Source organism: Mesoplodon densirostris, chromosome 14 (genome assembly GCF_025265405.1).
Source record: "Mesoplodon densirostris isolate mMesDen1 chromosome 14, mMesDen1 primary haplotype, whole genome shotgun sequence".
NCBI classification, from domain to species: Eukaryota; Metazoa; Chordata; class Mammalia; order Artiodactyla; family Ziphiidae; genus Mesoplodon; species Mesoplodon densirostris.
Window position 1 is genome coordinate 37473045 of NC_082674.1, and position 27007 is coordinate 37500051.

Here is a 27007-nt window from a genome sequence, read left to right on the forward strand (position 1 = left end):
GAATTAATCATTCTAAAGCATCTTGGGAAGCACAGACATGTGTGTGGATATGTGCATATGTGGATATACACAAAAAACCATTGTCATGAACACTGCCATTATTATTACTTGGTTATAATTAACAACCACAATGTGAAAAGGAAGGGGATCAGACAGGATCCCACTTCTTTCCAGGAGGGTCTGAAATCATCCTTTTGGTGAACTTGAAACATACCACTTCAGGCAGGTGTTAAACCACTTCATTTCATCATTTCTTTACTCAAAGCATCACATATATCATCCTGCTCCTTTCTCTTTTGGCTCCATATACTCTACAATCCACAATGACAGCACTCTCTTACAGATGACGGTTGTATAGTGGTTGACATTTGTACAGTTTACCAAACATTTTAAAATTAGAGGCTTTCTTTATGACATAATACGTAAAGAAACATCATCTACTTTAAGTATTTACAATACCTTTGGTTCTCTACCATGTGACCATCTAGATGTCACAATGCAAAAGCAGAAACATGTTAGTGCTTAATTTTTAATCCATTCTTAGAAACCTCTCCCATTCTCTGCTCTTCAGTAGTTACTTCAATTGTGAGACAAGTTGAGCAGATAACTTTTAACATATTGCTCCACTGTAACAACTCAACACTGATAAGTAAAATGTGAAACGGTTAGTTTGCTACTCCAAAGAGTTCTTTGTAGAACTCCTGATTGAACTTTGACAACAATTATAAACCACAGAGACTTGAGAAGATTATTTGGGGGCAACGAGATGATTTATATCTTTTACAACCAAGATCTACTAACCGAAATTTCATAATAGGGAAAATGAACACTCTGCAACTGAAAAGCAAGGCTGCTCATCCTGTTCCTCATCAACATCATCATCATGATACAATAAGAGGTGCATATTATATACAAAGCACAAAACCAACCCCTTTATGAAACTTAGGATAAATAAGAATAGTCAGCCATCAGCCATGGAAAATTTGGTTTCAAACACAAATGAACACTCAGCCTAACAAATTTTTTTCTAAAAACCAGAGTATCTAGGGAGGGTGGGAGGGAGGGAGACGCAAGAGGGAAGAGATATGGGAACATATGTATATGTATAACTGATTCACTTTGTTATAAAGCAGAAACTAACACACCATTGTAAAGCAATTATACTCCAATAAAGATGTAAAAAATAAAATAAAATAAAAACCCAGAGTACCTGTGAAGTGCAGAGAAAAGAATATTTAAAAAAATCTTACCACAAATTTATTTTCTGGCATTGCCAGAAGCCTCCAAAATTACCTCTATTTGAGCAAAGGAACTTAAATGGTAAATAAAAATTCCCATTAACTGTGGGCTTCAGCAGTTGGGTACCTGAGAATTTGCTGGGTGATTCACTGTCTCTTGGAAGTTATAATTCTCAAAAGACTGAGGGAAACTGTTGCAAAGAAAAACACTCAGATAATAAATATTCCTCCAAATACCGTATTGCCACTTCTTTTAAACAGAGGAATACAAAACAGATGTGACACGCTGCACCCAAAGATTTTAGATTAACATTAATATTAAATCAATACAAAATGCAGTAAATTTCATATGCTTTAGTTACTAGACAGCATGTGTCCAATAAACTGTTCAGTACTACGCGCAGATCAGAATGCTTAAATAATCTAAATGAAGAGAAAAAGCTCAACACTGATTACTTCAATATAAAACATATAAGGATCTAAGAAGTATATGTGGCAAGAGTTAAATGAAAGAAATCAAGCTGGGAGTGGTGATGATTTTTTCCAGGAGAAGCTGCTAAGAACAAAAGTTATAACCTTCCCCCCCTTCCTTTTTTTCTTTCCTATTTAGAGTTCAAGGATAGACATTAAGTAGAAAGTATGCTAGATTTTACAAGGCACTTTCTGTTTATTAGGAAGTTTCCCAATAAACTATTAGAAAATTATTCCAATTATCTCTAGCATATTTTGAGGAAAGCAAAAGTAAACTTTGCACAAAATACAGATATCTAACATTTAATACATATTATATGTCACAAAACAAATTTCACTCAGGTGTAAACTAATTAGGCTCATAATCTTAGCAATTTGATTATTTTATTTACTTTGCCATAAAGCAGACAAGACTGAGTAAAATTTATAATTTTGGGGGAATTTAACTGACACAGTTCTAACTGAACTCAAAGGTTTTGAGGTTATTACAGTACTTGAAGCCCTTTCAAATTGTTTGTTTAGACAAATGCCTAAGTAGATACATATGGTATATCAAACTTTAAATACATGAAAGTATACTTCAGAAGCTACCACTGGACTTAACGTTTTACCAGATCTATGTGTTAATGTGCTAATTCTCTAGAATTAAATTGATAATTTTTAAAGCACTTTATCTAATTCAGCACTTTTCTAGAGTCTTTCTAGGCTTTTTAATTTGAAAATATATACATATAAACCATACACTCATAACCTAAAAAGCAAGTGAAATGCCCACAATAAGGTGCATTTACTTTTAAATTTATTTAAAAATTTTTAACAAAAACTCTGCAAGTTAAAATGCCAATTTTTGTTATCTCAAGTAAAATTCAATGCTGTTACATAAATCTGATCATTTAACAATATAATGTACTTTATTTTTTAAACAAATATATGTTTAAACCACAGAATTTATATCTCCACAGTTCATAAGTCTCTTCTACCAAGATAAATTGTATGTTGATGAATCTTTTAAAACCACGTTTGCAAGTACTTTTCTTACAGTGCCTATTCATTCTGACAGTAAAAGAATGGCAATTTCTTTTGCCAAACTGAGATGGGAGAATTTTTTTCATGAGAGAGGAAAACTAGCTGTTTGTTTTTTTTAAGTTATTGGGCTAATGGTTTTCACATTCATTTACAGCGTTGCTTGAAGCCTCTGTATGAGTCTCCTCCCCTCTTCTTATTTCCCAAATATGAAAATAGCTTTTTTGTTTTTCTTATTTTAAAATAAATTGCATGCTTCCTATGTTAACAAGAAAATTCAATTTAAAGTTAACCTACTTAAATAAAAACACAATTAATATTTAGTAAGCTATCAAAAATCAGCCAGGATATATTTGCTTAAACTAATAAAAATTGATGTTTCTCGTTTTTTATAAAAGTATACTAGAATTGCTTAAGTGTTAGCAATATCTAGAAGCTTCCTTTTCCTTCTGCCCACCAAAAAAAAATAGGTACTAAAAAGTTCCGATACTAAATGCACAGCTCATTTCACTAAAGTTTTAAAAATAATTTATCTAAAAAGAGTTTTTCCAAATTTTCAGACTGAGAAACATTCATATGAAGAGAGGGTAGGTAAATGACCTAAGTTTCTCAACAGGTAACAGAAAATGCTATAAAAAGTTAATCAACAGAGATCTTAATTCTTTGTTTTGCATATGAGAACCTGTTTTGAAGTATGAAAGGATAGCTGCTTGTATTTTGGGGATAGGAGACAAGGCCAAAAACCAAACCACCATAAAAAAAAGGGGCTCTAGGATTTAATGTTTAAAGGATACTTATTTCTAAAAAAAAATCAAAGCAATTTTAAATTCCTTTATTTAGTGATGAATTGTCATTTCAGGGAGCCTCAAATGAGCAATACCTAGTCACTTTAAAAACTAACATGGGGATTCCCTGGCAGTCCAGTGGTTAGGACTCCATGCTTCCAGTGCAGGGGGCACAAGTTCGATCCCTGGTTGAGGAACTAAGATCCCACAAGCTGTGTGCACAGCCCCCCCAAATTTTTTTTAATTAAAAATAAATAGGGCTTCCCTGGTGGCGCAGTGGTTGAGAGTCCGCCTGCCGATGCAGGGGACGTGGGTTCGTGTCCCGGTCCGGGAAGATCCCACATGCCACGGAGCGGCTGGGCCCGTGGGCCATGGCCGCTGAGCCTGCGCGTCCGGACCCTGTGCTCCGCAGCGGGAGAGGCCACAACAGTGAGAGGCCCGCGTACCGCAAAAATAAGTAAGTAAATAAATAAATAAATAAATAAATAAATAAATAAATAAAAACTAAGGTAATCTGGTGATGATAAGGAAGCAGGGAAACAAATAAAATCCTATACTATTAAAGATATTGAAACTGTAACACTCTTTTGGATGGTAATTTGAAAATACAGATCAAAAGTCACAAGAATATGCATTCTTTCTGAACTGGTTATTATATTTTTAAGAATTTATATGAAGGAAATTTTAATTCACACAAAAAATTAAACAGCGTTATTCATCACAGCATAGCTCCAACCAAAAGAAACTGAAACCAAAATGCCTATCATTAAAGAGTTCTTTAATGAAAACCTATACTGTCATTAAAAATTACTGTTGTAATGTATTAAGTGGAAAGGCTGGTTATAAAACTAAGACATGAGACCAACTTTGATATTTTTAAAATATAGGTATATACAAAAGAAAAAAAGGTTTATGTTAATATTAATAGTACTTAACTATGTTATTCCTTTAAAAGAATTCTTATTTCTTTAAATTTTTCTGCAATAACTATAATATTTATTTGTAAAAAGAAAAAGTTTAAAATTTAAGTTTCAAATGACTATTATTTACCTGGCCAGGAGATCCAATATTGCATAATAGCCAACATTTTTTTTTTTACCAAACTTTCTTTTAAAGTTATCAAAGTTATTTTGAACTTAAATGTGGGTAAATATATCATTTGTTAGTAATAACTTCCAAACATGACTCCTAGGAGACCTCAAATAATATTTTATGATATTGTTTTATAACATGAAAGAAAGGTCAAGAATAACTCTCGATTTGTACATACAGGTCATATAAAAAGCAAATGCACAATGAAAAATTTTATAAGAAAGTACATATAAAATACATTTTTAAGTTGTACTTAGTCCTTGGCCTGTGAATCCAAACCCCAAGTTATTCTTCATGAACGCCACAGCACAATCAATTCACTACCCACAACAGAAAAGGTGTGAGGTGACACAGTTGTATACCAGGAAAGTAGTGTGTGTGGAAAAAAAAAAAAACACTGAAGGCAAAATATGGTGAAAAAGAAAAAGAGCAGAAATACACCACCTCAAGATTTCAATGGCACCAAATTTACATGTAGGTATGTAACACTAGCGCCATCTGGTGGAAGACCAGTTAGAAGCCATTCTCCAACTACCAGTTTTTAAAAAAAAATTCTAAGCTATCTTTCAAAGAATGAGCATTTTCCAAAGAGAACAAGTCTAGCAATGGTACAGTAATTATTTACACAGAGGACCCATAACAAGCCTGTGAGAACTTAAAATGTCTACCAAACAGAGGGTGAGTATAACCCGGGATGGATATCTTATCACATCCACAGAGCAGTATTTCAACAATACAGAATTCCCTTGGCTACTTTTCCTTCAGTGTCTCATAGCATATCAGATGAACACTTTCTAGCCACAAAAGAAACCTAAAAAGGACAAACCCAAATTAGCAACTACCAAACAGAACTGTAATTTGGAATTTGGGGTTCCTCAAAGTAACAGCTACCGACTCCTCTGGGCCATAAACATAACAATAGTATTCATTCCACATGAGAATCTGTTTCTGGCTTATGTTCACAATGATGCTGAGCTGCTACAATGTACCACAATGTGTCAAAATATTACACTTAAATCCCTTCTACTGCTGTCAGTGGGCCACTCAATTTGACAAAATCACTGGTACCTTCAAATGCCATCAAGGGGAAAGCCAATCAACAAACTGAAGAACAAAGATGGAGAGCTTCTTTCTATTTGTAGGTTGAGTCCCTCTGCTGAGGTAGAAGCAGTTTCTGACAAAGAATGGAACCAGCAGAAATTGTCGGTCTCCACCACTCTCCAGGGTAAGCATTCCTTTTATTTTCTTTCTCCCTTCCCTTCACTGTCTTCTGTTTTCCTTTTAAAAACAAAAATCCCTCCTTTATTTTTTTTTCCCCCATCTATGTTTGAGTCCAACATGAAGTTGTTACAAGTATTGAACAATACCACTAAAGGGAGCTCAAGGAAAAAAGTCACAGGAGCAACCAACCACAAGGCCTGATGCCTAAGTGGTGTTAGACCAGGCACCAGGACAAGGGCCCCACTGAACCAAGACACGAAAAGCAGGCTTGAAGAGCAGAACACTGGGACTTCCCTGATGGTGCAGAGATTGAGAGTCCGCCAGCCAACGCAGAGGACACGGGTTCGAGCCCTGGTCCGGGAGGATCCCACATGCCCCAGAACAGCTGAGACCGTGTACCACGGCTGCTGAGTCTGTTCTCTGGAGCCCGTGAGCCACAACTGCTGAAACCCGTGCACCTGGAGCCTGTGCTTCGCAATGGGAGAGGCCACCGCAATGTGAGGTGCACACACCGTGGGAAGGAGTGGCCCCTGCTCGCCGCAGCTGGAGAGGACCCACGTGCAGTGGTGAAGACCCAACGCAGCCAAAAAAATAAAATTAAAAAAAAAAAAAAGAGCGGAACACTAACTGTGAAAGAGGCTGTTGTTTGCAGCAGTACTGTAAGCATTCCACGTTCACTACTAATGAGTTCCCAAAAACTAAGAGGGCAAGGAAGAAATACTGATCTAATTTTTGTGCTTTCATCAACATTTTGAAATGTCCTGATTTAAAGAACATGATGTCAACCTACCTGCCATCCCTACTGCCCCAAACATACCAAAAAGTATGCTTCTCCTGATTCTTGCATTTAACTCCAAAACAGTCAAATTTTTAGGTACTCAGCTTGTATTTACTTATAGAATAACAGATTATCTGTGTTTGTTTATTCTTGTTCAAATGCAACTCTACATTTAGATATAAATCTAAGAGTATGAATTGCAGAGTTTTCTTACAAAGGAAGAAGTTTATTTTTTTCTTTTCTATCCCTATTTTTTTTAAGCTTAAGTACATCTACAGGAATTTATCCACTAATAAATAAGTGGAATTCAGACTGCTACGGCATAGACTTTTCAGAATGAAACTTATTGCAAGATATTTTATTCCTTTATTATCCATCCAATAACAGTAGTCAGAAACAGAATTACTAATTTAGAGGGTTATAATATTCTAATATTTTGCTAATAATAAGTGCTAAATAATAAAATGTGAATTATTAAAAGTTTTAAGAACGAACAAAAAAGAAAGGAGAGAAGCAAAGGGAAAAAGACAATGAGAAATAAAATAATTAAAGGGAGAGACAGAAGCCAAGATACACTTTGCCAGCAACTAACAGCCCAGTTCTTTTTACCTACAGTTGAATAGTTGAATAAAGTTTTGGAAATAACAATGGTTTGTGCTACATTTCCTAATATTCTTCCAAATGCTACTGCTAAAAATCTCAGTGGACTCCACTAATAAATCACATACATTTTATCAGTTTTCACATCCTGTTACTCACTCCTCTTTTTTCTCCCTTGTCTGATGTTTGTTTTTGCCTCCCACCCCCCACCCTGCCAACCTCTACTTTCCTCTGACGTGAACTTATACCTCTGCAGAAGTCATCACCGCCCACTTAAGGGACCCTATCTACAAACTTCACTTAACACATTCACCAACCAGCAGTCTCCAGTTTGAATCATCAGGCTCTTTTCTAGGGCAGCCTCAAACTTTAGAATTTCTTTTGGCCACCCAGATAATGCTAGGGGAAAAAAACCCAAACAAACTCTGAAAGCACAGGCCAAATCTAAGATGACGACTCTAGATCAACCACTTTTTCTAATCGTGGTTTTCAAAAGTACACTGAACAGACGGAGGGAGAGAATGAGTTGTTCAGTTCAGCTGGCTGCTCCATTTACTTCTTTATCTATGGTCAGATCTTTACTTTCTTGGGATCACTGCACATTTCTGGCTCTGCTATATTACACTGTGTAAATATTTAGGAGAAATAATTCCTTTCAAGGATCTAAACTTCCACTGTCGTTATGGCAAATGAACCTGTTTATGCTATGTTCGTTAAGTAACAGCAAGCCTAAAAGAACACAGGAATTTACTAATATATGTGGTACACAAACATCACAATCATAAAGCTTCTCATAGGGGCATATCAAGAACATGAAAGGCCAGTTTATTTTTACTCCCACTGCCCTGTAATTTTCTTTAACTCTACTACAACAGTCCTTAATTCAAACCTTTCCTACAGTTACAGTAAAAGGGTAGACTGAATGTACATAAGCTGTACCAAAACTACTCACATCTCCATTTAACCTTCCTTGATTCTCAAGTGGTTATCAAACTTAATCCTACATCAGAATCTGCTGGAGGTTGTTAACACACAGATTGCCAGTCTCTACCCCCAGAGCTTCTGCTTCACTGGTGCTGAGAATTTGCATTTCTAACCAGTTCACTGGTGATGCTGATGCTGCTGGGACCATATAGGTTTTAAAGTCTTATTAAGGTATAACTTACACTTCATAAAGTTCACCCATCTTAAGTATACAATTCAATGACTTTTAGCAAATGTTGTACAATCATCACCAAAATCCAATTTCAGAACATTTCCATCCCCAAAAGATCCTTTGCGCCCATTTGCAGTCCTCATTCCCATCTCCAACCCTAGGTATTCACTAATTTACTTTTTGTCTCTATACATTCACCTGCCTGGACATGTCATATAAATGGAATCATAAAACATGTGGTCTTTTCTGTCTGGCTTCTTCACTTAGCATAATGTTTTTGAGATTCATTCATGCTATAGTATCAGTACTTCTTTTTTTATTGCTGAATAGTATTCCACTGTTCTAGAAATATCACATTTTGTTTATCCATTCACCAGTTGATAGAATTTGGGGTTGGTCCAAGTTCTCTGGTATTATGAATAATGCTGCTATAAACATTCATTTACAAATATTTGTGTAGACTTATGTTTCTTTTCTCTTGGATAGATTCCCAGGAGTGGAAATGCTGGGTTGTAAACTCATGTCTAATTTTTTAAGAAACTGCCTAAGTACAACGAATAAGGGCTCCAGCTTGTTCATTTCCTTGACAATACTTGCTGTTGCCTTCTTGACAACTATTCTAATGGTTATGAAGTGGTATCTACTTCTGGCTTATTTTACATTTTTAAATCATTGATGATGTGAACATTTACTCAATGTCTTTGTTGGCCTTTCCTAATCTTCTTTAGTAGAATATCTGTTCAAATCTTTGCCCATTTTTATTTGGCTTGTCTCCTTATTATTGACTTATAAGTGTTTTTATGTATTCTAAATACAAGTCCTGCATCAGATACATGATTTGCAAGTATTTTCTCCAAATTTTTGGTTTGTCCTTTCATTTTCCTAATGGTCTTTTGAAACATAAAAGTTTTAAATACTGATGAAGTCTAGGACTACACTTTGAGAGCCAGTGTTCTAAAGCCTCGGGTGGGGCATGCGGTGGCGCACGCGTGTGGAGCCGCTGAGCAATGGGATAAGGTAGAGGGGCGGCGCCGCCGCCAGGCCCACTCTCTGTCCACTCCACACGTCGCGCCGCCCACCCGCCCGCTGCCCAGCGTCCGCCGCCTCCTCCGCCATGGCAGTGGAGGGGGGAGACCATCTCCCCCAGAGACGGGAGCACCTTCCCCAGGCACGGCCAGGCCTGCGTGGTGCACTACACCAGGATGCTTGAAGATGGAAAGAAATTCGATTCCTCTAGGGACAGAAACAAGCCCTTTAAGTTTGTGCCGGGCAAGAAGGAGGTGATCTGAGGCTGGGAAGAAAGGGTTGCCCAGATGAGCATGAGTCAGAGAGCCAAACTGACTGTCTCCCCAGACTATGCCTACGGTGCCGCTGGGCACCCAGGCGTCATCCCACCAAATGCCACTCTCCTCTTTGACGTGGAACTTCTAAAACTGCAATGACAGGAATGGCCTCCTCCCTGAGCTCCCCGTTCTTGGATGTGCCATGGAAGGATCTGGCGCCTCCAGATGCGCACAGCGAGTCCATATGGAGCTTTTCCTGAAATTCCACTACTCTTTGTATAAGCATCTTCCTTGGCTGAATGTGTTCTGTCACCAGCTTTGCTCTTCCCCTTTCTCCTGGTATGTATGTTGAGCTGAACTACATTACATAAACCTCGAGTTACTCATTTTAGTTTGTTTTCGTTTTGGGGTGAAGACTGAGTTTCAGTCCTTTGGATCTAGGCTTCCAGTTAAGTACTAGTCAAGTGTTAACAGCACAAGTAATGGGTTGACTTCAGAATAGGAACTGGTGTGTGGGGGTGCAAGAATCTTTATTTTATTTTATTTTGGATGAAAGTTTTATCTATTATATATATCTATTAAACATTCTTGCTGCTGCGCTGCAGAGCCATAGCTGATTTGAGGCGCTCTTGAGAGCCGAATTATTCTCCAAGTTGAGAGACGTCCTCGGGTTGAATGAAAAGCCTGACCCCAAACTAAAGTGGCCTCCACTACCCCACCCCACCCTCCCCTTAACCCTCTGCCTTTTGAAAGCAGATCATTTTCACTGAGATGTTGGACACTACAGGGTCTGTCCCTGGGCTAGCAGGGACCTCTGAAGCCTTCTTCAAGGCCTGGCTTTTTTTTTTCTTTCCATCCTGTGGTTTTTCTAATGGATATTCAGGACTTTTGTAATCTCATAGCTATCCAAAGCTCCACTTCCTAAATTTTAAGAACTTTTATCAGAAGTTAAATTGAAGGTGCTGTTTGTAGACACTTAACACCCATGAAAGCCCAGCCATCATGACAAATCCCTGAGGGTTGTCTGAAGAAAATGATGCTGGTCATCACAGCTTCAGCATCTCCTGTTTTTTGATGCTCAGCTCCCCCTGCTGATCTCAGAGTTTCCTGGCTTCTCCCTCTCACCCCTCTGCTGTCCTGTGTAGTGATGTGGTGAGAGAAACTGCTGCCTACTCCCCTACCTCCACACTACATATGAGTTTCAAGTTTTATTATTGCAATAAAAGTGCTTTATGCTGGCTTTTCTCAACAACAACAAAAAATGCCTCAAAAATTCAAAAGAAATAGTAAACCCTTGAAAAATGTGAAAGCTTAGTGGTTTCCATCTGCATAAGCAATATGTAAATGTCACACATAGTATCTGCTTTTCTGTTTTGTTTTGTTTTAGCAAAGCCTATCAGAACTACCATCCTAAACATATTTACTCTTTTTATGAGAGAGGGAAAAGAGAACTTGCAACTAACTGGCTTTAATACATTATGGAATGAATAAATTCAGCTGCAGGTGGGCCTACCTGGGAACACTGGATGGCATGCTGGCATTAAAGAACATGGACCTCTGTGTCAGCGTTTTCAGAAGCATTGGTCAGTCCATGGCTTTTGAGACCGTTCTTAAGAATATAAGAAATATGTCCACCTTACAAACTAATGGGAATAAAGATAAATGGTGCACCATAGAAGATATTATAGAAAAAGAGCATATTACCTGAAAGATACATTTGATTTATTTTGATATTTTTATTAGTCTTCACGTCAGGGCATTTTAAAACAATTCATATACCAGTACAGCCCTTTCTTTGTTGAAAATTTACTGTACCTTAAGTGAAGAGGAGCCAAAGATGGCAGCTAAAATTCAAATATTGTCTAGGACCATAACTTGCAAATGTATAAAACATACTTCAGGAAAATATAGGTTACGTTTGATTCAGGTATAAGCAATATTAAGATGATTCATTTCCAGGGTGAAACCCAAATTACTACACGTTTACCTCTTGATGATTATCCATGTCCACAAATCATAACAAAACAAATCATAAGAAAAAGAAGCTTATGTGAACACTATTTCTATAACCATGACCTAAGATACAGATTTTGTGATTTTATGGAAAAACTATAATGATAAGAGGATCCAGTTAAAAGATAAAGAAAACCCATTTAAATTTGCAACAACAACTCTTCTTTATATAATTCAAGTCAACCTAGGACCCAAAGCAAGAAGTTTTGTACACTGAAGAATTCCCATGCTTCTGCTATGAAATGTTTTCAAATATTTATGTTCTAATTCATGGACCCTGCTCATAACATACAAGCCGTTAGTCCTCATTGCCTTTCAGTTGCTGGAGATGGATTTTATTATTCTACTAGTCTTCATAAATTACAATACAAGGAAGAAGCCTGTTGGCCAAAACTCATTCTCCTTTTTTCACTGAGCCACTCAAAGCCACTTAAGAAGTTGTCCAAAGAGATGTCAGAGAATACAGTTTCCCAAGTGATCCACAGTCTCTCAACATGGTCTGGCTCCTAATAAAACTTACAGGGCATCTCATCCAACCTTTTTACATTTTTTGCAATCCAAAAGAACTAAAGTTATTGGAACATCTTTCCCAAATTACACAAAAGTAAGCTATCATCATCTCTGTGATGTTCCTGGCCCTGAGATCCAAGATAAAGATCAAGATGTAAGAAATAAAGGAAAGAGTTTACTCAAGAGCATACAGCCAATTATAATTTATCCATAAGATTGAAAGGTAAGAATAAGCAAAATAATGTTAATAGTTTTTTAAGCCTTCATTTTATAACAGTGTTCAAGTCCCTTCTTCAGCCAGTTAGATACCAGTTACTAGGAGGAACAAACTCAGCAGGTTACACTACGTTTCCTGTCCTTATTTAGCAATCAGTCCTCCGGTCTTAGAACACTAAGGCTCAATGAAAAAAAAAAAAGGAAGCAGCAGCAGCAAGGACCTCCAGCAGGAGGTCTTACTCCTGGTCGTTTAAAATTTGACAGTCATCAGTGTGTGTATCTGTATGACAATATGATCGTAACAGAAGACCATCCTCCAAAATCTGCAATTCCCTAGTGAGGTTCTTGGTAACAATAAGGTGCAAGGAGAACTGCCCTCCCTGCCCCCAGCTCTTACCATTTATTCCATAAAATCCAAAAAAATAATCACTAAAACCTTTGCTTATACTAACAGCAAATTAGTGTCATGCCAAATAGGTACAAAGGTGAATAAGAACACATAAACAAACACCTTTGACTCTTCGGTACAAAATCAGTGTGCCTCTCTCCAAACTAACGAACTATACCACTTCAGCAATTCATCCATTTATGAACAAATGCCCTCAGCCTATTTCTGAGAAAGGGAAGAATGATCAGTTATATCTGTCTTTATCTTGTCTGAAAATCTTGACATTTTCCAGCAAGTAAAGGTTCCAAATGGCAGGTGTCAGAATGACTTAGCCTCACATGTGGTGCTGGAAGGCAGGAAAAGCAGCAGCAGTATGTGGTCATGTCAGAGCCACATAGAAGCTGCCTAGAGAGCACATTCTGAAAAGAGCAAACCTCAGACTTGGTTAAATCAATCTACTGCCAGATGCCACTCTCAGAAAAAGCTGCAGTGAGAAACATTCTCAAAGCTGCCCAGAGAAACATTCAACTCAGAGCTCTCACAAAAGGGAAAATAGTTGAGTGCAATGGCACCTGTCCATATCCTGTCTGATAATTTGGTCAAACTGGCTCAATGCAGAGATGAAAAATTGCCACAGAATTCTATGCTTAGTCTACAAGTGAGTATTATTTCCTCAAGGTCATTTTCAGTTAATCTGAAGTAAATAATATGAATCTCCTGCACTTCCATAATATCTATAGCTTTCTAAAAGTGCTTTAAGATCTACTAACTCCTATAAGGAAGTCAGGATCATAAGTGCCCTGTTCATTTTACCTGTGGGGTTAGAAAGAACCAAAGAGGTAAATAAAATTAAATCAAGATCATCTGAAACTAAGACTCAAAAAGGAAAAACTGGTCTCTGTACTGTTAGGCCAGGCTTCTTTCTACTTAGATGCCTACCCTCTGCCCACTTCTCGCCTCCCAATCATCTTTTCACAGGTTTTCCCAATAATTAGAAAGCTTTGGAGCTTTTTGAAAGTTGTTTGTGAAGGTCAATCAATAAGCATTTTTGTTCCCAGAAGTTAACATAATTGGCATGATGGTCTACTTTATTTCTCCTCAGATCTGAGTCTATGAAAAAGTAATGATTTCTGAGGAAAACTCAAAGCAGGAGATGGCGAAGAAGCATAAGAACAAGTTGTGTTTCAGGGAGGAGCGTTCACTGTCAAGTCATCTGGTTAGACACATCAGAAACTAAACAAACTAGGATTCATTCAGATGAACAGCACATAGTTAATGATATAACCATCCATGGAAAAGAACATTCAATATCATTTAGGTTTTTATACTCTATTGGAATATACAAAGGGATCCCTGGGCCAAGGATTGATACCTCAAAACACCTGATTTCCTCTCATACCTCAAAAGACAAAGCACAAACAAGAGCCAGGACTTCCCTGAAGTTAACAGTATTTTAAAATAAAATAGTGTCAAAATGAGGACATTTGGAAGCATCCAGAACAAGCATGATCGTCCAATTATTGCACAAAGAAATTGGATTCTTCCTTAACATTTTACTCCCTGTGGCTACACCACTGAAATGTATTAATTTGCCACACAATTGTGCACATTTTCAAACTAAAACAATTCACTGGAGTCTGCATTGTCTTGTCTTGCCTTCTAAGCACCTAGAAGGTACTGTTCTTCAACTCTGTGCAGTTGGCTCAAGTAATTTCTCATCTTTGTATTTTCAGGTCATATTCTAAGGCCAGTTAACATATACGGCACAGAAAGGATCAAAGTAAATACTAAACACAGGCCCACATTCAGATAAGGACAAAGAGTATTCTCACATACATATTCTACAGTTTGAAAATCAAATGTATTAAATAAAATTATTAAATAAACAGAAATTTCCTAAGTTAATTTCTTATTCACCATTTAGTCTGCAAGTTTCTATTTCTATAAAACAAGTCATTTTGATATGATCATTTTCCATGTCTGCTGTCTTTTTCCTACACACTTTGCTAACTTAATTGATTCCAGACTTCCCAGCATCTCATGCTTTTCTGTTTTACTCACTGAAATAGAGGGATTTGTTTTTTTCATTAACATGGATAAAAACCAATTTGTGTTATGTTTGGAGTAAAGATGAGTGTTGGTAAAAACAAAGTGTGATGCTGTTGTCAAGGAATGTTTATTGCTCAAAATCATGCAAATGATAAACAGACACATGAAATGGACAAGCTCTGTGCTGGCATCAGATTTAGTACACATTTCAACTGAGATAAAAGCAGAACTAAGACAAGCCAGAAACAGATAGCTCATAATTTTCAATGTCACTGTAAAGAGTCATACTAAGTCATCACTTTTTTTTCATTCTACAAAAAAGCAAGAGTACAAGCTAGGGCACTTAAATGTTAGTTGGTTAATGACATTCACCGCAACCTCTTTAATTAAGCCTACGCTTATTAAAAGCCACTGAACATTCTCTAAGACTTAAAATCTTCTAATATCTCTTTTGGTATCCCTGGCAATTTTAAATCTTAATTCTTGGGCCTTATTTTGGACAAATGTATTTTATCTCAACAATGCTAAGATGAAATCATAAGCGGGGGGGAAAAGGATCCCAAAAGTAACAAATGAAAAAACATCATCTCTGGAGGGGTGGGATAGGGAGGGCGGGAGGGAGACGCAAAAGGGAGGGGATATGGGAATATATGTATATGTATAACTGATTAAATTTGTTAAAAAAAAAAAAAATCAGGGCTTCCCTGGTGGTGCAGTGGTTGAGAGTCCACCTGCCGATGCAGGGGACGCGGGTTCGTGCCCCGGTCCGGGAGGATCCCACATGCCGCGGAGCGGCTGGGCCTGTGAGCCATGGCTGCTGAGCCTGCGCATCCGGAGCCTGTGCTCCGCAACGGGAGAGGCCACAACAGTGAGAGGCCCCAGTACCGAAAAAAAACAACAACAACAACAAAACATCATCTCCTGGTCTAATCTTACCTAAAAGTAATGACATCTCCCCTATCCCTTCATAAAGTTTCCTGCCCCAAATTCTTAAAACCTGGCCAGTAGATATTTATACAATTTTTAAAACACAATATACTAAAGAAAGTTAGAAGGAAGGTTGTTCGGATACTTAGTCATGCTGTAGCTTGAAGGTATAAACTCTTGAAAATTAAAAACAAATATAAAGATAACACAAATAAGAAAGCTAAAGCTGTGTTCTTGAGATTCCCAAAGGTAAGAAAGGAAAAGAAAGTTATAGCAGTCACTTAATATGTACTTAACACCATGTATAAAGAAAATCTGCGATATAATCTGATCCTGAAGAATTTAAACTACAGACTTCCTGATTCCCCAGTGCTGGCAATCACATCCAACAGTAACTGTGCACAATGGCTGAAAGAACTTTTTAAATTATTTCATTTCCCCTAAGTTTGTTTTAAGTATGAAGTCTCCATTCCAAAGTAAATTTTAAATGATTTGATGTTGTTCTGAAAATACATTTTATATCAAGGGCTCCAGTGAATTTTTCCTGTTAATTTCTAGTGTAGTAACTCAAACTTAGGACAATTATAAGTAAAGTTACAATCTCTAAAGTAATATTAATGTTTCACATCACACACCTGGTGTCATATTCCATCATTTTCATCTGAAAGTTAAAAAAAACAAAAACATGTTAGAATACAAACTCCAGTGTACATGTGTTAATGTTACATTGACTTTTTATTCCTAGAGGAAAACTGAATAGTGGTGTTTCTTCTTTATGAGAAATTATAAACAGTGAATTGCTAGATGTCATAAGTGATTTTACTAAAAATGGATACAAAAGTGATTTAAATCATAAGTCTTCATGAAACAAAACAAATTATTTATAGTCATAGGCATTCTTAACAATGCTATGAAAGATGTTTTCCTTCTTTTTCCCTTATTTAAATGGGAGGGGAAAAAAAGAAGAGAGAAAGGGAGGGAGGGAAGGCAAGGGAAGGAAAGGGAAACAGATAAATGTTTTCAGGAAAGAGAGAGTGAGCAAGTGCACACATACACATATATGACTGGCAAATCTATTAAAACTTTTTTTTCACTAAATTATGTAGGATACAAAGTAATAATGACTTGTAAAGAAGTAACAGAACATAACCAATCAACCCTAAGCAGTCTACTTCTCCAAATCGTCTACCCACCCCAATCTCAGGGGAATACATTGGTAGTGAAATGAATGCATTTTCCTCACCTGGAAAAAATCACTACCATCATGAGCAAGTTTGAGAGTATCCATTTCCAACCTTATCTACTGGTTAAAAAACAAAACCTCACATATTAGAAACACACACACAAAGAAGAAACTAAAAAGCACTCTTTTCTGTTCTTTCACCTATTTCCCAGGCATAGAAGAAACCAGGCTTCTGTCAGCAGATATTTTTCAAACACATGCTTCGGTTTCAATTTGGCCCTTAAATATTCTCCAAAATACTTGGAGAAACGCAGGTTTCTAAGATAATTTTTCAGAAATAAATTAGCATGCATGCTTATGTATTGTGTATGCACTCTATATTTTCTTCAGCCTTTAACTTCTCTATTTAAAAATGTAAATTTTCCATTATATAGAAAGAGATACACACCAAATAACTTGTACTGAAATTAATCTCTTCCACCATTTTCCAATGCCATGGGGAAAATTTTTAAAGCAAATAATACTTCTGAGTTAGAAAGAGGTAGATTATAACATAATTAAAGAGGCCAAAAAATTTACACATTTTATACCTAAATTTATTGTCCTTATGGAACACTGTTTTTGTCACAAAGATTAGTATTTACTGCATTAGCCCCACATCCTAACATCTACAGAAAAAATTCTTTCAACCGTGTAGGAGTATTTTAGGTGAAGCTCCTATGAAAACACCTGCCAAGGAGCTTGAGCTATCGTATTAAATGGATCACAGGGTTTACAAAGTGCTGCAGACGTTCAAAGGCATTCCCTGAACTGAGTATCACAATCATAGCAAGAGAAGACTTTAGGCACATGACTAAGTTGTTTCCCTGAATTGTTTCTTGTCAAATTAAAATGTCAAAAATTAGTCTATCAAATGCCGTCCCTGAGGAATCTAGCTCAACCCAAAGAGCAGCTACCAATTAGTAAAGTCGGGTGTTTTAATGGGGAAAATTTTTCTTTTTCTATTGATATCTGAAATTAGCAGGGCCCCCAAAGAAAAGTTTCATCTCAGCAGTTAGTTTAAGTGCTACTGATAGCTATAATCACATGCAGGCTGCAATTCCTTTTGAAAGGCTTTTCAAATGAACAAATACAAAAAAAAAAAGAGAGACACGAGTGTTTTCACAGTGAATGACTGCCTAGGATTACAGAGGTAATAAAAAGCCAAGGTTAGAGATCCAGATATACACGAGTATTGTGAACTAACAAAACAAAGTCAAATGAAATCCTTGCTCACTTTTTTGACAAGGTCAGTGCACCCATCCCTTAGCACAATATATGACTGAATTTCGGGTTGTAGAAGGTGCTTCAGGAAAATAAAATCCACCACAAATCATTTAATATTCTCTATTAAAATCCTCCAAGAAAAACATTTTCTGTTCACTTGGTTTTTTACCAAAAGCTGCCTATCTCTCAGAGGCTGCCTTGTGGAAGTGTTCATTTGTTAGCAGCATAAGTGTGCAGAGGTAATGGATGTTCTTTGGCAGCCAAATCATACTGTTATTTTTTTTTTACCTGATAGTCCAGATGAATTTTTTTTTTTTTTGCAGTACACGGGCCTCTCACTGCGGTGGCCTCTCCCGTTGCGGAGCACAGGCTCCGGACGCGCAGGCTCAGCGGCCATGGCTCACGGGCCCAGCCGCTCCGCGGCATATGGGATCCTCCCGGACCGGGGCACGAACCCGTATCCCCTGCATCGGCAGGCGGACTCTCAACCACTGCGCCACCAGGGAGGCCCCAGATGAATTTATATAGTGCAACATTTGTAATCTACCCACAGAAATGTGAGCCATGTTCATGTACTAGAAAGAGCTATTGGTTGTCCATGAACTTCCCCCCAAAGGTTCTAAAACTTGATTTCAAAGGACAGAAATACAAGCAACAAGACAAACTCACAGAATAAGACTGTTTACATGAGACATGTACTTAAGTTGCCTAGGCTTACAGTTTGGCAAAAATCATTATATGACCTGTGGCTACTGAAGTAATCAAAAGGTTCAACTGTAACTGTGGCAAGGGACATTAAAAGCAAAAATTCAATGATATGTATATATTCCCACATATACAGTCCTTTTGCACTTTTCACAAAAAGCCTCTTTGATTTGAATTATCAAACATTTCCCAATATTGTTGCCTTTTGAAGTCTCCATTCCCAAACACTAAGTTTCTTGCTTTGTGGCCGCCCGGAGGGGTGGGATGGGGAGGGTGGGAGGGAGGGAGACGCAGGAGGGAGGGGATGTGGGAACAGATGTATATGTATGACTGATTCACTTTGTTGTAAAGCAGAGACTAATAAAAAAAAAAAAAAAGAATCTCACTACAAGAATGCTCATTGTATCAATAGAAATGTTTGGATTTGTAGAAAATGTTGGTATTTGTAGAAAACCACAAATTCCTTAGACAGACGTACAAAAAGTATTTTGATATCTGTGTGGTGTGATTGTAACTAATTTAAATTGATTATTTAAAAAAAAGAATTATTTTCAATAGCCACCTTCAATTTCAAATGTTTGACATGATCACAGACTTCCAATGCTAATCCCCTTTCAAGGTGAAATACCCATGCTAGGGCCCGTTAAGACACACAGCATGGCTATTTTCTTGGCTTTGCCCTATCCTGCAAAGCTGCTGAAATACATTTGAATCCTTTCTCTCCTCCCCCATCACTACCAACTGTCTCTTAAGCAAAGTAATACACCTAAGACCTAAGTCTTGAACAAAGCAGTTTTCATGGTTAAAACATTTTCCTAAGTATGCCTCTAAACCTGAAAGCTATTTAAAGAAAGGAAAAGAAACTTTTCATGTAACTGACTCTCATTTACCCAAGTTCGCTGCCTATAAACTATACTTCCTTAGTTTACATACATTTGCATGACCTGAGTACATTTAATTTCCAGATCCTTATTGCTAACCACAATTCTGGACTTAGAAACTTTCAGTCTTGGCTATTCAGGAAGAATGCCCATCCCTTAACCCAATGTAAAGAAAACCTGAATCTATAAAGAATAATGTTATCAACAAACTAAATTATACTTATCCATTGAGGAGAGATTTTTAAATTTCAAAGAAAAATATAATTTTCTGGCACACCAAATTCAGGCATTTATACCAAGAGCACATATCTAAGTCTTTACTATTTCCAAATGACAACCAACTGGGGCTTTGAACAAAAAAAACCATGATTCTGCTTCATGTGTAGGTGGACTTATTAAAATCTTTTCTTAACCTGAATTTTCATAAGTCAAATTCCATTTTAACTGCATTTTAAATGCAACAAGAGAGCTCATGAGCTAAAGGAACTACAAAGCGAACTTTTTACAGTACAAAGAACACCAGTAAAGCAACTGATCATCCTTTCAATTACGAGCTTTTGACTTGTGATTTTGTGTTTAGAATTCACATAGTGAATAATACTTTTCTTTAAGCCTGTACCACACCTATGTTAATCATGGAAACATGGACCTCTATGTTCTACGGTTAGAGGAAAGATAGGTCAATCCCCTTAACGTACATCTAGTTTATGTTCCCAAGGGAACTGGGAAGAGTTAAAAGCGTCATTCTGAGAAGGACCAAGCAAGAATATAATAACCACTCACAAATTACCCTTGGAGTACACTCTTCAGCTGACAGGAAGCAAAATCAGAAAGTAAAGGGAATCAGGATATGTCACCCCAAAATATGCCACTTTGACAGAATAATTATTTTAAGGGGAAGGAATCTGAGAAATGGCAAGTATAGGAAGGACTCGCTTCCCTTTCTACCCTGAAGCAGGTCGTAAGACTCTCATGTGAGAGGTGTCCTCCTTATACTTGGAGGAAAGGAGCACCCTTATCTCCAAAGATGGGGGGATACTGAGAGGAATGCGAAAGCACAGTCTTGCTGTTTCCCCCCGTTTAATACCCTTAGCTCATATCCTTTATGTCTCCTATCATGATTTCCCACAACTTTCTATTCTTCATCAAACCTAGAATAAAAACACTCAGGCTTAATCATTTCTTTAGATCTTCACTTCCTTATAAAGGCTCCTGTGCCATGTAAAACATAATTAAATAAATCTGTATGCTTTTCTCTGCTAATTTGTCTTTGTTAGTTTAATTTTCAGGTCCAGCCAGGGACCTCAAGAGAGTCAAGGAAGAGTTTTTCCTCCCCTACAAACCCAAGAAATCAAGCTCCACCTTCAAACTCTTTCCTTCCTGTTCATGCCACTATTATTCTATAACATTTAACCCATTGCTCCAGCAAGGTCACCCCCACAGGACAGCATACTAGAAGTGGTAGAGAAATCTTCTCTTTCTTACTCCACTTTCTTCATCATATAAAACTACGTTAGGCCAAGGGGAATCCCTAAGTGATTATTTCCTGTCACCTGCTGAGATTTCAGGCTCATCTGGGTGCCGATGAGAACATATGACTAGTCTGCAGTCTAGTTATATAACAAGGGCGGCGTAACCCCGGAGAGTTCTACTCCTCCAGAATCTCCCTTTAAAAAAAACCTTACCAGTTAATAAAGTAGTTAATTAGTTTCAACTTAGCATTGAGACAAATTTAGTTCATGCTGAATTTGAAAACATTTAAAAGTTGAAGAAGGTGGAAAATTCAAGAGGTGTTGTGTTTCACTACCTTTACAAAAACTATCTAAAAGAGTTTTAGGGCCCACAAAGAACAAAATCTGGCTGGCTTGATCACGGAGCCTCAAGTCCCTTCTGGAACACGGGTTGTTAGACTAGATCTTTGAGGGTATTCTACCTCCAATACTACATCATGTATGACTTAGGAAAATTCCTTAATGCTAAAAAACAGATGAAAATGGATTAATCTGACTATAAACTCAGTTTTGTTAAGACTTTCTTGCTATTTTCTCCACCATCTCCAAATGAACAATCAAAGGCAAGCTTATTTCCTTAAGCCAAACTTTCTGGAAACACCTACCATATTTACACAACAGAGAGGTGCAAAGCACGTGTGCTGGAAATAGCATGAGATTTAAGATCAGGTAACCTGTAAGTCCCTATTCCACTAATTCTTTCATTCATATCAACCTGCAATTCAGGTTCCAAACCTGTAAAATGTGAATAATACAACCAGGGGTTTACTATGAGAGATAAATAAGAAGGGGTGTAATGGCACTTGATAAGCAGTAGTAAATACATGGGACATTATTACAAAGAATTCTGAATCAAGAATTTATTAAAATCTACTTTGGGACCTCCCTGGCGGTCCCATGGTGGAGATTCCCCACTTCCACTGCAGGAGGCATGGGTTTGAACTCTGGTTGGGGAACTAAGATCCCACATGCCACACAGCACACACACACACAAAATCTACTTTTATTCAACTCTACGAAAAGTACATCATGATTTAAGTTAGAAATACGTAATACAACACAAAGTGATTTACTATAAAGTAAAAATAGGAGTTTTCCCAAGTAAAACTCCTAAAGTCAATATTTGAAGGCAAGGTTCCTGAGTTGTTTTTCTGTTTTTTTTTTTATTTTTATTTTATTTATTTATTTTTGGCTGCATTGGGTCTTCGTTGCTGCGCGCGGGCTTTCTCTAGTTTGCGGCGCGTGGGCTTTCTCCAGCTGTGGCGAGCGGGGGCTACGCCTCGTTGGCAGTGCGCGTGCCTCTCACTGCAGTGGCCTGTCTTGCTGCAGAGCACGGGCTCTAGGCGCATGTGCTTCAGCAATTGTGGCACATGGGCTCAGTAGTTGTGGCACGCGGGCTCTAGAGTGCAGGCTCAGAAGTTGTGGCGCACGGGCTTAATTGCTCCACCGCATGTGGGATCTTCCCGGACCAGGGCTCAAACCCGTGTACCCTGCATTGGCAGGCGGATTCTTAACCACTGCACCTCCAGGGAAGCCTGGTTCCTGAGTTTTGAGGAGAGTAACTACCCCCCCCCGCCCCATTTTTTTTCTTTACGAAAAACAAACTATTTTAAATTCTTACTAAGAGCTTTAATTCCTGTAACTTAATTCTTCACAAATTCCCAGTTTATGAAATCACATTCTATGAGTCAGTGACCTACTGATAAAAGCACAGAAGCCAGGATAATTTATTGTGGAGAGGTAGCAGGCAGGATAACCAGCAGTACTAAATAATACAAATATAACTTCACAAGTTAATGGGTATGAATCTCAGCAAAAATAAATATGAGAAATAAAATTTATCTGGCAACTCACCTATGAAAGAAAAGTAAAAACGATTACTTTATTGCCACACATTATTTCCGCAAGTGCAAAAACACCATTCAAAAACACATTCCCGGGCTTCCCTGGTGGCGCAGTGGTTGAGAGTCCGCCTGCCGATGCAGGGGACACGGGTTCGTGCCCCGGTCCGGGAGGATCCCATGTGCCGTGGAGCGGCTGGGCCCGTGAGCCATGGCAGCTGAGCCTGCGGGTCCAAAGCCTGTGCTCCGCAACGGGAGAGGCCACAGCAGTGAGAGGCCCGCATACCGCAAAAAAAAAAAAAAAAAAAAAAAAACCACATTCCCAACACAGACAATTTAATCATGACTTAGTTTAGCTAACTTTCAAGGTAAAATTAGGTAGCAAAATAATTTTCTCACATGCTTACACAATCCATGACGGAAATGAAAACATATACACATCACACTTCTGGACCCTTCTCAGCAAGAATAAAATGGAATGGGGGAGGGAGGGTGTTGGGACTATCTGACACCTTCAGGCTCCATCATTATCGAAATCAATGAAGAGTCTGACTCTGGTTTTCCAGAGAAAATATTTATTTTTATCATAGTCTCTCTGGAACAAATGCCTTTCGAAGTGTTCAAATTCTCATTTAAACTGCTTTAAAAATTATTAATCACTTATATCTTATATAAACAACTTTCTTATAACTTCAAATTTTATAGCACAAACAATTTTCAAGGAATTTTCAACCAAAACTCTAAGTCTGTCTTAGATTATGAACAGCTACGACAAACCGTATTTTTTATCAAATATCCTTATTCAGTCCTTTAATCACTGTATGTCACTCTTTAATTTTAAAAGGAATTTCTCAATCTCATGAGAAAACATACCACTAAACAATATGACACGTGGAAATTAATAGTGATTCAAGCTCAAGAACAGTAAATTCAGTGAGAATCTGGGAACAAGAGAGTAGATGAAATTTTATCCTACTGGACATAAAGTGTAAAACCCCTTCAGAATGAAAGAAGACATTATTAGCCATAATAATATAATAATATAATGAGTGTTAGAATTTACAGGGTCAGACACTGTTGTGCTGCATACATATTAATGTCTTTAATCTTCACAACCACCCTGTTATCATCCCATATAACAACTGAGGAAACCTAGGTACAGAGAGGTTAGCTAATGTGCTGAAGGTTATGCAACTAGTAAGGGCAGAGTTACAATATGAGCACAGGTAGTCCTGACTCAAGAGCCCATATTATTAACCACTATTTTGAGCTATTTATTATATTCAGCACAGTACAGACCTCATTAAACTTCATAATCCTGAGAGGCAGGTATTATTATTCTCATTTTACTAAGTAGAAAACTGTAGCTCAGAGAGATTAAGAAACTTGTCCAAAGTCAGACAGCTAGCAAGAGGCAGAGCTGAGGTTCAAACCCAGACCTGTGGGACTCGGAAGTCTATGCTCTCATACTTAGCACTGTACCCACCACCTACCAAGGAGGCAGAGAGTACATCACCACCACAACCCCTCACCAATCACTGTGACACTTACTTCTCCTACAGCTCACCCAACTACTGCCATAAAAGGGTAGGTATAAAAACTAAAATACATTATGTGAAGAAGGAAAATGAGCAGCCGAGAAAGACGTGAAACATCACTTAAGTATTGTGATATTTCTAAGTCATCTCTATACTATGCCATACAGTTAATAAATTTATCTGTTGTGTATGTGTGTATCTGTGTAAAAATATAGTAACTGTACAGCAAAACCGTTTGAGACATTTTTGTGTCATCATCATCACCACCTAAGAAATCGCTGTGTATAACATTGTGCACAAAACTTGCATTGAAGTGGATAGGCATACATAGGCATACATAGGCATAAGGTGAGTGATACTTAGTATAAAACTAATAATGTGTTAGTTTTCTTACTGTTTTATTACCTTGCTTTCAAAGAATTTCACTATTGCACAGTGTGCCTCTCTTTCTCCTAACTGGAGAAACTGTATATCAGCCTACCATTACAGGTAAGTGGTATTAAAAAAAAAAAATGTGTTTCTGATACTGTATTACAAATATGACTAATACTGTATGCCACAAAAATTTTATAACGATTCATTCATTAGTGTACGGGCTAGGCCACCATGAAGCAATCTTATCAATTACACTAGGCTACCATAAAGCAATCACGTTGTTACTTCTTCATTATCAATGCTTGAATCATTATATCTATAAATATGAATTTCTTTTTTACATTACCTTTCTGCTTTTGATGTCTAGTGTTAGTAAAACTAACTGTATAACATCTACAGTGTTTTATATCATATAAGACAATACTGATGTAGGTACTGACGGATGATTCATCTTAGAAACAGATGACATAAACGTATAGTATCAATAAATATAGTACAGTACTATAAGTGTACTTTCTCTTCCTTATGATTTCCTTAACATTTTCTTTTCTCTAGCTTACTTTATTGTAAGAATACAGTATACAATACATACAACACAAAATACGTGTCAACTGACTGTTTATGTTAAGGCTTCTGGTCAACAGTAGGCTATTAATAGTTAAGTTTTGAGGGAGTCAAAAGTTATACATGGAGTTTCCACTTCATGGGGGTGTTGGCATCCCTAACCCCTACGTTATTCCCGGGTTAAGTGCTTATGGAGAGGCAAAGACCCAGAACAGCCCACATAACACTGAAAGAAAAGAACAAAGTTGGAAGGCTGACATTACATGACTTCAAGACTTACTATAAAGACAGTGGGTATTAGTGAAGAATAGACAAATAGATCAGTGGAACACAATAGAGAGCTCAGATATAGAACCACATAATATAGACAACTGACCTTTGACAAGAAACAGAGGCAATACAATGGAGCAAAGATAGTCTTTTCAACAAACGGTGCTAGAAAAACTGGACTTCTACATGTAAAAAAGTGAACCTAGACACAGACCCTACACCCTCACAAAAATTAACTCAAAGTATATCACAGACCTAAATATAAAATATAAAATTATAAAACTCCTACAAGATAACATAGGAAAGATGACCTTGGGTGTGGAAATGACTTACAGTATTTAGATACAACACCAAAGGCACGATCCATGAAAAAAACAATTGATTAGCTGGATTTCATTAAAATTAAAAACTTCTGCTCTGCGAAAAATGATGCCAAGAGAATGAGAAGAGAAGGTACAGACTGAGGAAAATATTTGCAAAAACTATCTGATAAAGAACTTTTATCCAAAAAATGCAAAGAACTCTTAAAACTCAATAATAAGAAAACAAACAACTCTAAAAATGAGCCAAAAACACTGCACCAAAGAAGAAACACAGATGGCAACTAGGCTTATGAAAAGATGCTACACATGATATGTCACCAGGGATATGCAAATGAGAATAATGAGATACCACTACAAAACTATCAGAATGGCCCAAATCTAAAACACCAATCACACCAAATGCTGACAAGGATACAGAGAAACAGAAACTCTCATTCATTGCTGGTGGGAATGCAAAATGGTACAGCATTCTGGAAGACAGTTTGATCGTTTCTTACAAAACTAAATATACTATTACCATACAGTCCAGCAGTCATGCTTCTTGGTATTTACCCAAAGGAGCTGAAAACTTACAACCACACAAAAACCTACACACAGATGTTTATATATAGCAGCTTTATTCACAACTGCCAAAAACTTGGAAGCAACCAAGATATCCTTCAACAGGTGAGTAGATAAACTGTGCTACATCCAGACAATGGAATACTATTCAGTGCTAAAAAGAAATGCACTATCAAGCCATAAAAAGACAAGAGGAAACTTCAATGCATACTATGAAGGGAAAGGAGCCAATCTGAAAA

General features: G+C 37.4%; 1 protein-coding gene and 1 pseudogene across 4 annotated transcripts in view; one reads left to right on the forward strand and one right to left on the reverse strand.

The window, feature by feature from the left end:
* Nucleotides 1–27007, reverse strand: part of SRBD1 (S1 RNA binding domain 1) — a 226706-nt gene that overhangs the window by 111377 nt on the left and 88322 nt on the right. The gene's annotated exons all lie outside the window — the stretch shown is intronic.
* On the forward strand, nucleotides 5684–9908 carry LOC132502089 (peptidyl-prolyl cis-trans isomerase FKBP1A-like; annotated as a pseudogene).